Consider the following 8,038-nt stretch of genomic DNA (forward strand, 5'->3'; position numbering starts at 1 on the left):
CTCCCCATCCCTCAGGACCCATGAACTCCAGGCTCAAGGCACAGTGATTCATTCAGGTCGAGAGAGCTGGGAGTTTGGGGTGTCATTTTATGCCAAACAAAGCTGAGGCCCAGAGAGGAGAGAGCTGTATCAGAAGCCACAGAGCCAGCCCCCCCCAGCCCGCCTCTGTCTGGCAGCTTTCCTCACAGGCCTTGCCTTTGTCCCTAGCCACAGCCACTCACACGCTCCCCCCTCGCCCCCACCCCAGAGCCGTGCGGCTCCGCCAGCTCTTACCTGGCAGCAGGGGACCCTGGGCCAAGGACGGCGGGCAGAGCGGGAGGCAGCAGGAGGAAAGTCCCACTGGGCTCCTTCCTGTGTGGGCCCCTCGGCTTCCTGAGCTGCTCACTTACTGAAAGTCATGGCCATGTGGGGGATGGGGACGGAGAGGCAAGAGGGCCCAGCCAGGGAGGGGCGGAAAGTTCCAGAAGCCTGCGCAACAGCGGCCCTCCTCAGACTGCTGGAGACCCTAGACCTAAAGGAAGGAGCGACAAGCGCAGAGAAGGGCCCCCGTCACAGAGAGGTTCTCAGCAGGCTCCCGACTCACTCACCATGGAGCCCTGGAAATGCCCCAGCTCCTAGGGCCTCAGTTTACCCATCTGTAGCATATCTGGGTGGGGTGACCAGCAGAACTAATTCTGCACCCAGGAAAGGGAACTGGGCTGGATCTGCACCCAGGAAGGAAACAGGGAAGTTGCCCCAGATGAATGTCAAGTTCTTCTTCAGGGTATTTTTCCCATGAGACCCTGGGAGGGATCACGGGGCCCCTTCTGTGCACCGTGCTCTCCACACAGCCCTAGAAACAGCGGGAACCAGGCCTGACCAGGTCTGCCTTCAGGTCACCTCACCCTAGGCTCCGTCAAGAAGACAATTACTGAGTGATTATAGACAGCAAAGAAAACCAGGGTGGGGCGCCTGAGTGGTTCAGTCTGTTAAGCATCATTGAAAGGAAGGTTTCAGCTCAAGTCACGAACTCTCCTTTTGTGAGTTCGGTCGGTTTGGGCTCTGTGTTGACAGTGCAAAGCCTGCTTGGAATTCTCTCTCCCTCCCTCTCTGCCCCTCCCCCCCAGATCTGCTCTCTGTGTCTCTCCCTCAAAATAAAGAAAGAAACTTACAAAATTAAAAAAGAGTGCCTGAGGGGCACCTGGGTGGCTTAGTCGGTTAAGGGTCCGACTTTCGCTTAGGTCATGATCTCACGGTTCGTGGGTTCGAGCCCCGCGTCGGGCTCTGTGCTGACTGCCAGCTCAGAGCCTGGAGCCTGTTTCAGTCTGTGNGGCTGGGGGCAGGAGATGCCTTCTGTGTAGAGGCCGTGATTAGTTGAGCTGGGATGTGAGGCAGGACAAGGAAAGAGCGGTGGGGGCTGCCGGAAGTGCAAAGGCCCTGAGGTAGAATGAGGTGAGAAGTGTGAGGAACAGAGAGGAGGCAGGAGTGGCAGGAAGAGGTGAGAATGGAGGGGGAAACACAGTGGTGACCAAGGGGCAGGTCTGACTTATCTTTTTTTTTTTTTTTAAATGCCCGTGAAGCTTCCCTGAGCGCAAAAGTCAGGAGGCTAGGGCAGCATCCTTGGGGAGACCTAGCCCAGAAAATAGAGTTTTGAGGATAGATTTTAGAGGACTTTTTCGTCTCTCTAATTCCATCACACGTCCTGGCACAAAAATGGCTTTGGAATGGATGTACTGTGTTGACTTTAGTTCAATCACCCACAGACACTTACGGGGAAACCTCTTGTGTGTCGGGCACTGGGGACACCTCGGGGGACAGGACAGCCCCAGTCTCTGCCCGGTGGAGCCGACGATCTAGTGGGGGAGACGATACTGAACAGCTACGCAGTAATTGTTTCGGTGGCCCCCGGGGGCTGGGCTGCTAGGAAACACCCTGAGTCTGGGAGGGCTTCGTGGAAGAAATGACTTTGATACTGAAATCCAAGGACAAGTGGGATTAGACCAAAGAGTGATCTGGAAGTGTGGGGAGTTGGCGCGGAGGGAAGAGCCCTGGCAAAGGCCAGGTCACGGTGTTTCTGAGAAGGGCAGGGTGTCAAGGACAGACTTGCTTGGAAGCTAGGGCCCTGTGGATGGAGGAAGGAGCAGGAGTATGACCTCAGGGCAGCAGGAGCCCTAGCAGGCTAGGGGCAGGAAGTGCTGCTAAGGGGCTTAGCTCGGGCGTTTTGCTTTGACTTCCTGGGTGGTTTTAGCAGAAACGGAGGTGAGCTGGCCGTGAGACAGAGGCTCCAGCCCTCCAGGAAGGACAGCGCGTTTCTAGGGCGCTGACAACTTCAGCGTCGTGGCCATGGTGGTGTTTTGAGAGTGAGCAGGAAGGGAACAGGGTTAGGACAAAGGTGACATCCTCATCCCCAGCGCGGGACGCGTGAAGGTTGCAGGAGGAAGTTTTAAGGAGGCAGAGCCCAGAACTCGCTCAAGAATAAACAGAAAACTTTAGTGATGCAAATACCTCAATTTTTCTGCTGCCAAAAAGCTCATAAATACAGTCAAAGAATAAATAAATGAAACAGGAAACAAACGTGAACCCATATCGTGGATAAAATATCTTTATTTTACAAGCACCTCCTATGAAACAGTAAGAAAATGCCAAAGCTTAGCAGGATATGAACCCAGAAGTTACAGAGAGTGACATACAAATGGCTCTTTTTTTTTTTTTTTAACAAATGGCTCCTAAACCCAGAAAAAGATGCTCACCTTCACTCATAATAGGAATGTGTAAATAAAAAAGTTGTTTTTTAGGGGCGCCTGGGTGGCTCAGTTGGTTAAGCATCCGACTTCGGCTCAGGTCATGATCTCATGGTTTGTGGGTTCGAGCCCCGCGTCGGGCTCTGTGCTGACTGCCAGCTCAGAGCCTGGAGCCTATTTCAGAGTCTGTGTCTCCCTCTCTGGCCCTCCCCTGTTCACACACACTCTCTCTCTCTCAGAATTTTTTAAAAATGTTTTTATTGTTTATTCATTTTTGAAAGATAGAGAGAGCTCAAGCAGGGGTGGGGCAGAGAAAGGGGGGGAAGACAGAATCAAAAGCAGGCTCCAGGCTCTGAGCTGTCAGCCCAGAGCTTGACAGGGGGCTTGAACTCACAAACTGAGATCATGACCTCAGCCTCTCTTATAGTAGAAAATGTGCAAACTTAAAGCACAGTGAAACCAAATGATCATTTCAACAGATACGGGAAAGACTGGCCCAAATTCAACACCCCTTCATAAAAACTTTTACCAAAGTGTGTGTAAATCTAACTGATAAGGGGTCTCTAAAAAAAAAAAAAATCTATAGGTAATATTTTACTTAATGTGAAAGACTGAATTGTTTCCTCCTGAGGCTGGAATGAAGTCAAGGAGTCCATTTTCACCACTTTTATTTGATTTTCCTCTGGAGGTCAAAGTTATTACAATGAGGGTAGAAAAATAAACACAAAACATAAAGATTGAAAAGGAGGAAGCAAAACCCTTCCTATTTGCAGATTGGTATGATTATTTATAATGTAAAAATTCCAAGGGACTCTATGACAACTATTAGAACTAATACATTTATTTAGCAAGGTCACAGGTGAAAAAGTTAATATAAAAATTCAATTGAAAAAACAAAAACAATTGAATTGAATTCTTATATACTATGTACTCTTACATGAGACCAAACAATTGGAAAACGAAATGTTTTAAAAATCCCACGTGCAGCAGCACCAAAAAAATAATATAGCCAACAGATACGACTAGACATTCCACCAAAGCCCACAAGCCCATGAACATACTCACAAAATCATTAGCCGTAAGGCAAATGCAAATCTAAACCAAGTTGAGATAGCACTTTACACCCAGTAGGAAGAGCAAAATTAAAAAGACAGGCAATAACAAGTGTTGACCATGTGGGGCTTGGCGGGGTCGGGGAATGCAAAAAGAGGTGCAGACCCTGTGGTGAACAGTTTAGAAGTTTCTTAAACGTCCGAGCCAGCCATTTTCCTCCTACGTATTTAGAGAAACTAAAGCATAGGTCCCTATAAGGGCTTATAAATGCATGTACTTGACCGCTTTATTTGTCATAGTTCTAAATTGAGAACAGCCCCGATGTTCATCCAGGTGAATAGATGAACAACCTCTGGTCCAGCCATGCAGTGGAATACAACTTGGTTAAAAAAGAAAAAGGTAATAAACTAGTGAAAGATGCAGCAGGGGCGCCTGGGTGGCTCAGTCGGTTAAGCATCCCACTTTCGCTCAGGTCATGATCTCGCGGTTCGTGGGTTCGAGCCCCACATCGGGCTCTGTGCTGACTGCCAGCTCAGAGCCTGGAGCCTGTTTCAGAGTCTGTATCTCCCTCTCTCTCTGACCCTCCCCTGCTCACTCTGTCTCTCTCTCTCTCCTAGAAATAAATAAAAATATTTTAAAAAAAAAGACGCAGCAATATGGAACAATCTCAGAATCATCACGGTGAGCGAAAGAAGCCAAGCACAAGGCTTACCTGTAAAATCCTGGAACACGCGAACTCTTCTCTGTGACAGAAAGCAGATCAGGGGGCCCGGCAATCAAAGTGCAGAGAAGAAGGGGTTGCGAAAGGGCGCACACACTGCTGGGGGGATGGTAGGTTTATCATCTTTTTTTTTTAAAAAACATTTCTTTATTTTTGAGAGACAGAACGCAAGCAGGGGAGGGGCAGAGAGAGAGGGAGGCACAGAATCTAAAGCAGGCTCAACGCTCTGAGCTAGCCGTCAGCACAGAGTCTGACGCGGGGCTCAAACCCACGAACTGTGAGATCATGACCTGAGCCGAAGTCGGACGCTTAACTGATGGAGCCACCCAGGCGCCCCAAGAGGTTGATTATCTTGATTGCAGTCACAGTTTCATAGATTTACACACTTGTCAAAACTACACAAGGCCTGTATTTAAAATATGTGCAATTTATGGGGGCCCTGGGTGGCTCAGTCGGTTAAGCGTCCGACTTCGGCTCAGGTCATGATCTCACAGTTCGTGGGTTCGAGCCCCGCGTCAGGCTCTATGCTGACAGCTCAGAGCCTGGAGCCTGCTTGGGATTCTGTGTCTCCTTTTCTCTTTGCCCTTTCCCTGCTCACGCTCTCTCCGTCTCTCAAAAATAAACAAACATTAAAAATATAAATAAAAAATAAAATATGTGCAATTTAGTGTACTCCAGTTACACTTAATAAAGTTGAAAAGTTGGGGGGAGGGGAAGGAATAACAAGGGGCTGTTTTCCACCTGCTGGACGGGCATCGATGAAACATGTAAGAGTTCAGGGGCGCCTGGGTGGCTAGTCAGCTGAGCGTCCCACTCCCGATTTCTGCTCAGGTCATGATCCCAGCCAGGCTCACAGGATCAGGCCCTGCAATGGGCCCCACACTGAGCGTGGAGCCTGCTTGGAATTTTCCCTCTCTCCCTCTCCTCTGCTTGCTCTCTTTCTCTCTAAAATAAAATTTAAAGGAAGAAAGACAGGAACGTATAAGACTTCAGTGTATTCTCAAGCGATCTGCGCAAATTCTCATTTTTGCCATCACGAGCGGAAATGGCCCAGTCCTGCGGAAGGAATCAGGCAGAAGCTGAAGAAACTGCACTGGGGACGCAGCAAGGATCCTTCTAGCAAATTGGCTTTCCAGGAGTGATACTTGTACAGAGCTGTGGATTCATCATGGCACGCTTTGTAATAGCAACCAGCTGGAAACGACCTACATGCCCAGCCACATTTGCGGTATAAACTATGGCTGGTGGCGGTGATGAATATTACACAGCGGTGAATATTCACAGCGGTGAAAAGAATGCGGAAGGACAAGGAAGCAGAACGCTGACAATATGGAAGACTTCTGAGACTCGGCAAAGACAAGAACAAAGTGCAAACCTGCCTGGGCAGGAAGCTCTGGTTTGTGTCGAAAGAAGAGAGATGATGAGGATGGGTAGACCCTTGGCAGGGAAACATAATAAGTAACTTGTTCCCATGGTGGCCACTGGGGAGCCAGGGTAGACAAAAGAGGGAGGTAGTTTCTGTCATTTCCCCTTTCGTGCCTGTGGGATTCTGTATTTGTTAATAGTGTTTAAAGGTAAGTGTTTGATCAAAAGAGGAAACATATAGGGGCGCCTGAGTAGCTCAGTTGGTTAAGTGGCAACTTCGGTTCAGGTCAAGTTCGTGAGTTCGAGCCCCGCATCGGGCTCTGTACTGACAGCTCAGAGCCCGAAGCCTGCTGTGGACTCTGTGTCTCCCTCCCTCTCTCTCTCTGCCCCTCGTCCACTCATGCTCTGTCTCTCTGTCTGAAAAATAAAAACATTAACAAAATTTTTTAAATAAAAAAATGCATAACCTTAAAAAAAAAAAAAGGAAACATTTAAGCACATGGGATGGGAGAGGACCTAGGAATAGCTAGAGCTGCTGTTTAGACCATGAACCGTTCGGAGGTTGACCATGAACCGACGCAAGTGTATCGACCACGAGAGGAGCAAACACATCAAGGGCTCAGCAGTGCACTTTGCCTTGGTGTGCTCCCCCCGCCCCCCAGCCAATGCCCCAGGGGCCTCCTCCCATCGGGCTGAGAAAAGGGAAATGGAATCCGGCCTCTGACTAGGGGTGGGGGAAGGCGAGCGATACTTACGTGGAATCTACAGAGACCCCCCTCCTGTTTATTTTTCTCCCTAGCGCACACCACACTCTGCTGTGGTGCCTATTTTTCTTTTTTTTTCTTTTTTTTTATTAAGAGAGAGACAACATGAGCAGGGGAGAGTCAGAGAGAGAGGGAGACACAGAATCTGAAACAGGCTCCAGGCTCTGAGCTGGCTGTCAGCACAGAGCCCGACGCGGGGCTCGAACCCACGAACTGTGAGATCATGACCTGAGCCGAAGTCGGACACTTAACTGACTGAGCCACCCAGGCGCCCCCCTGTTTTTCTGATTTATCTTGTGCTTGTCCGTTTCTCCCATTGGAATGTCGGCTCTCAAAGGGCTGGAGTTGGTTTTCTTGATCCCTGCGGTGTCCCCAGTGCCTGCCCACAGCAGGTATTGGAATTCATTCATTCATTCATTCATTCATTCATCCATTCGTGAATTCGAAGGAAGAGCCTTCAGAGGGTTGGGAGCGGGAACAATTAGGGGCGCGGGAGGAGGCGCAGGAGGCCAGGGCCCGAGCCTTGTGGCGTCCGGGTTCCATGGGAGTCAGTGGCTTGGGTCGTTTGCAGGACAACGTGACAGGAGCAGAATCTCGGGCCTCTGCGTGGAGCCCTGGAAAGATGGGGGCGCTGGTGGCCCAGACGGAGAAGGGGGTGAGCTGGGTGGGGGCAGCTCAGGCGGTGACTGCAGGGCAGCTGGGGAAGGGTGATGATCCAAGCTGGGGTGTGGCCCAGGAGCCAGGATTAAAGCCTTTAAAGCCCTCAAGGAGGAAGGAAGGCAGACTGGAGGGGGGCAGTGAGCCCAGGGGCTGCCCGCCAACGAGGAAGTCAGCGCAGCCTAACTGAATGGTGGTAACAGAGCAAGGGATGCTTAGCCAGGACCAGTTGACCCAGCTCAGCTTTGCTGGCTGGGCGAGGGCTGCCAGGAACAGGGCCCATGGGGAGGAGGGGGATGGAGGGGGGCAGAGGGNGAGATAGAAGGGCCTGACTCCAAGGCCGGGGCTGAGCCTGGAGCCTTTCCTTCCCGCTTCGTACTCCCCCCTCCCTTCTCACCTGTCCTCCCTGCTCCTCCTCCTCAGGCCACTCTTGTTCTCCCAGCACTCATTTTCCAGGACTTCTTTCTACCTTCCCATTCCCTGCCCCCAGCCTGGGGTAACTGAGGCCCAGCGGGCCCAAGAGGTACAGCCCCAAGGTTAGGGCCTCTGCCAACCCCAGCCCAAACATTATATGGCTTTTAAATCTCACAACCCCAGGGATGCCTGGGTGGCTTAGTCAGTTAAACGTCCAACTTTCGCTTAGGTCATGATCTCGCGGTTCGTGGGTTCGAGCCCCGCGTCGGGCTCTGTGCTGACTGCCAGCTCAGAGCCTGGAGCCTGTTTCAGTCTGTGGCTCCCTCTCTCTCTGACCCTCCCCT

General features: G+C 50.8%; 1 protein-coding gene across 1 annotated transcript in view; it reads right to left on the minus strand.

Annotated features, from left to right (window-relative positions):
- Positions 1–669, minus strand: part of JAK3 (Janus kinase 3) — a 16,304-nt gene extending 15,635 nt beyond the window's left edge. Inside the window, exon 1 of the mRNA XM_077777123.1 lies at positions 274–669. The gene's annotated coding sequence lies outside the window, so the exon portion shown is untranslated. The remainder of the gene's footprint in view (positions 1–273) is intronic.
- Between the last annotated feature and the right edge of the window lie 7,369 nt (positions 670–8,038).

This window comes from Crocuta crocuta, unplaced genomic scaffold (genome assembly GCF_008692635.1).
Source record: "Crocuta crocuta isolate KB4526 unplaced genomic scaffold, BGI_CrCroc_1.0 scaffold77, whole genome shotgun sequence".
NCBI lineage: Eukaryota > Metazoa > Chordata > Mammalia > Carnivora > Hyaenidae > Crocuta > Crocuta crocuta.